This window comes from Lycium barbarum, chromosome 3 (assembly GCF_019175385.1).
Source record: "Lycium barbarum isolate Lr01 chromosome 3, ASM1917538v2, whole genome shotgun sequence".
NCBI lineage: Eukaryota > Viridiplantae > Streptophyta > Magnoliopsida > Solanales > Solanaceae > Lycium > Lycium barbarum.
In genome coordinates, this window is record NC_083339.1 from 112,352,828 (window position 1) to 112,357,832 (window position 5,005).

General features: G+C 34.4%; 1 pseudogene; it reads right to left on the bottom strand.

Moving 5' to 3' along the window:
* Positions 1 to 2,982: 2,982 nt before the first annotated feature.
* LOC132631840 (probable (S)-N-methylcoclaurine 3'-hydroxylase isozyme 2) lies at positions 2,983 to 4,680 on the bottom strand (annotated as a pseudogene).
* Between the last annotated feature and the right edge of the window lie 325 nt (positions 4,681 to 5,005).

Below are 5,005 nucleotides of genomic sequence, written 5' to 3' on the forward strand. Positions count from 1 at the left end.
GTTTAAACAAAAATTACTTTTCAAAAAAATGACCCATTCCTCTCTTCCTCTCCCTCTCTCTCCACTGCCTCCTTCTTTTTTTTTTTTTTTTTTTTTTAATTTTTTTTTGGAGTTTGCCACTGCCTCCTTTTTTTAATTTTAATATTATTTTTTTTTAAAATTTTTTTGGAGTTCGCCACTGCCTTCTTTTTTTTTTTTTTTTTTTTTTTTAATTTCCCATCTCCCTCTGGCACGCCGGATCTTTATTTTTTTTTTTTAATTTTGTTTTTTTTTTATTTCCCCTCATCATCTGTCACGCCGGATCTTTGATGTTTGAACAATTGGTTTTGGTGGTAGTGTTGGAGTTCGCCGGAGAACGAAACTCTAGTGATGACTGTATATGGGTGTATATGAGTGTATAATATTGTATGTCGGTGTATATGGGTGTATATGCCGGAGAACGGAACTCCGATGATGACTATATATGGGTGTATATGAGTGTATAATATTGTATATGGGTGTATATGGATATATGGATTATAATATCGTATAATATTGTATATGGGTGTATTATATTGTATAATATTGTATATGAGTGTATATGGATATATGAGTTATAATATTATATAATATTGTATATAGGTGTATAATATTGTATATGAATGTATATGGGTGTATAATATTTGTATATAGGTGTATATGAATGTATATGGGTATATGGATTATAATTTTTGTATAATATTGTATATGAGTGCATAATATTGTATATGAGTAAATGGATTATAATGTTGTATAATATTGTATATGAGTATATATGGGTGTGTATGAGTATATGAATTATAATACTCTATTAAAAAAATTAAAAAAAAAATAATAATAATTTTTTTAAAAATAAAATAAAAAAGGAGGCCGTGATGAACTCCAACAAAAAAAAAATTAAAAAAAATTAAAAACGAAATAGCCTAGCAGTGGAGAGAGAGGGGAGAAGAGGAGAGTTTTGAGTTAGAGTTTTTCAATGTAAGTCTTGGATTATTTTTTTACAATGTAAGTGACCCAATCGTATATTTATGAAATTTCCCCATAAAACTATGGATCATTTTAGTAAAATCCCTTCAGTTCATTTCACTTGTATCACTATCACCCAAAACTCCATAGAATCTGGATGGAAAAAGAGACGAGAAGGCAGCCGTTGTCCTTTAATGAAATCCTTTTCTTCTAACTTTGGTTTGTGTTTTTCTTTTCCCTTTACTCCTCAATATCTTACAAGTGACCTTTATATTTTATCTCCACGATTTTCCTATATTATGATAATTACACTCTAGGATATCACTCCATAAAATATTATTATGTCCATAAAGAATTGCACCTCTACATCAGCAGAAAGCTCACGAGCTGCTCCCACTGCTATTATCTTATGATTTATTGATTTTTTTTTAATTATTATCATAGCTAATTTATTTGAAGTTTAGACTTAAAATTACGAACATTAAAAAAAAAGAATTGCTTACGTCTCAAATGGGTTCATTTCTGAAGTCCACGAATCTCCCTGTTTTTTGTAAGCAGCTCGAAGAGGGAATTAAATTTTCCTAAACAGAATGAAAAGGGATAAATAGCTACACATCTGGAAAATAAAAGTATGATATTTAGGTGGAAAAAAAATAGGAAGAAATAAGGAGAATTTGGGGAAATGCAACTGAACTTTCAAAACTAAATTTGCAAAATGAATATGAGGCTCAAATGTTAAACAATTCTTCTTTGAAGAGGCATTTTTTTTTTTTCACTTTTCACATACCCGTAGGAGAATGAGGGAACAAATTGAGAATTGAATTGGGAGATTTTTAGGTTAAAAGACAAAAAAACCCATATACTAAAAGAAAAAGTAAGGGCATTTAAGTAAATAAAAAATGAGTAGGTTGCTAACATATAACCTTTCGTGTGTTAGGTTAGCCAAACCCAATATTTAATTACGAATTCACTAAATAGCACTTGCTATGAAATCTAGACAAACAAAACGTGAACCCAGTAATTTTAAATTGTGTCTCAGCCTCCACTTTTTATCAACTGTGTTAGAGTGGCTTAAGCGTAAAAATCCCCCACAGAAATGCCACTTTGCAGGGAATTCTACGCTCCAAAGTAAAGCAATCTGCAAACTCCATTTTTCTTGGCTATGACCCTCTCAGTCTCAGGTAAGTTCATTTTCATTAATAATCCAATATGAGAAACCCATTTCGAATTTGGTCTATTTTCCCCCTTTTCTTTCATTTTTTTTTGTGTTTTTTCTTTAATGTATTTCCCGAAATACAAAATACATACAAACTTATTTATACGTGGGAACTCGAAAATAACAGCATTGTTCTTTTCCTCTTCGAGTTTCCATCTGACATAACCAACTCTAATCTTCACGAAAATAAAGACTAAGCAGCTACCCACAGAACGACAGTTCCAACGCGCCTTTGGCACATGAGGTGACGGGTTTGTCTAGGTAACATAATGAAAATGTATCGGAGAGGAGGGCACTTTCAGGAAAAGGACCCTCCTTCAAATTTTACATATAAACTCCAAAGGATATTCTCAATCATTTGCAACAACACTCAATCCAAACAAATAGCTATTTCGCCGAACCCGATTTTCAAATTCAAAACTTTGAAAACTTTTTAATGGTTGTCGATGGAGTTTTTTTTTTTTTATAGAGGTTACAGCTTTTGGTGTGTTTGGTGAAAGAGGGAGAGAACATGGGGAAGATTAGAGCCTAATCCCTTACCTTTCCTATTATTATGCTATAATTGATAAAGTGTTGTATGTTTTGTAATTAAGTATAAGTACCCTAAATAATTGTAATTAAGACTTAAAAAAAGCTTATCCATCTAAGATTGTCAAAATAAAAGCGATGTTTCTAATGAACCAATTATGGTTTTCCAATTTACATGAAACACCAGGAAAATGATACTGTAAGAAAGTTAAGAATACATAAATAGTTGAAATATGGAAACCTGATATGCAAAGTAAAGACAGTAAGGAATCACCAATTTCGGGTAACTAGTTTTCATGAGTTAGTGAAGGTACATATTATATATGGATAAAATATGATACATGTTATATAGGAATAACTAGTAGAGGTTTTTCTTTCTGTAGAGTAACACCAAACTTCTCTTCCATATCTAACTGCATTGGATCCTCACCATTGGGAAGTGACCACTCAAAGTAATGGATCAAACTAGCTAAAATCAAGTGAACCTGTTGAATGGCAAAGGGTAAGCCAGGGCATATTCTCCTACCTGCACCAAATGGTATAAACTCAAAATGTTGACCCCTGAAGTCCACATTGGAGTCAAGAAATCGCTTGGGCCTGAAAGATAATGGATCTTCCCACGTCTTAGGGTCGCGCCCTATTGCCAACCGTTCACAAACAACCTCGAGTTCTTTGGGATGGTGTAATTCATAATCTTACATGTCTCAGGAGCACGACGAGGAATCAAGAAGGGTGTAGCCGGTTGGATTCGCAATGTCTCCTTTACACAAGCAGCCAAGTATGGAAGTTCACCGATGTTTGATTCTGTGATAATATCTTTGCCCCCTATCTTACTTTGGAGCTCAGCTTGAAGTTTGGGCATAGCGTCCTTGTTTCTTAGCAGTTCTGCCATTGCCCATTCAATTGTCGAGGTAGTAGTGTCACTACTGACTACCCGCAGCGATTAGTTCCTGAAATTGAGAACAAGATTGTGCCATCTCATGTCAGTCTCAATCAATTTTACTAAACAAAGCTTCAAGTTTGATAAAGTCACATGTGTTCAACAGGAGTATATTAGTTCGAAGAAATTGATCAAAAGGGATGAAAAAATTACTATCAATAACATATTGATCTTTAAATCTGAGAATCCACCATCAATCATGATATCCAAAAAATCTTGATTTTCACGATTAATTGCCTGCCTTTTTTCCTTCACAAAATCACTACAGATGTTGATCAATTGATCCTGATATATCTTTAGCCTGCTTTCTCAAACCCTGCATATCCAGAGCATCAAATGCAGGATAGAAGTCCGATACATTTGGCATAGTTCCCAATTCTACATGTTTTCTAATAACATGTTTGATCCCACTGGTGTTCCCTTCATAATCCAAATCACATAAATCGTTTGAAAAGAAAAGGCTCCCCAACGTGTTCAAAACCGTACCAAACAGAATTTCAGAAATCTTCACTGTTTCCCCTTTCCTGGACCTTAGAAATTCTATCATTTTAGACTCTTTTTTCTCCCTCATAGCAGCCTGTGACTGGATGGCTTTGGGCGAGAACAAATGTGTCCGACAAAATGCCCGTAGGAACTTCCAGTGATTGGTCAAATCACTAGACCAGACAATTGAGTGTTGATCAATATCAGAGGGTTCATATGGAGCAGCTTTAGGCACAGACCGTGCTGCGAGTAGACAATCTTGAGTCTTGAGGATTTCGGTTGCAGAATCAGGGGATGAAGCAATGATAACCAGTTGAGTTCCCAGCCTTACAGAAATCAAGGGGCCATGAATTTTTGCAAATTCTGCCAGGGAAATATGAGGCTTTTTCCCATTCTGGAGAATATTTCCTATTACTGGCTATGATCGAGGTCCTGGTGGAAGATTTCAAGATTTTGGTATGAATTGTTTGAGGATGAGTAAGAAGAATGGAAGCAAGAAAAGGAAGGATGCTGGCAGAGTATACTCCATTGATAACAAAGACACTGAAAGAACAACACGAGTATGCCTTTAAATCAACATAAGTGTAATGATCGGACTACTTATTTATTGCTCCATGCAACCTAATTAAATGACAACCACCTCATCACCAACTCAGCAATTATTGCTCCATGAAACCTAACTGAAGTTGCCATTGATTTCACTGACCCTTCCACAATTTATGACTATGTCAAACAGGTCCAATCTTATCACTTATTTTATCAAAAGCAATTTAAGAAGGTGGTCCTCTTGGAAATTTATATTAACATAATCAATTTTTGTTTTGCAGGCGACTGCACGTGGGATGAAAAGTGTA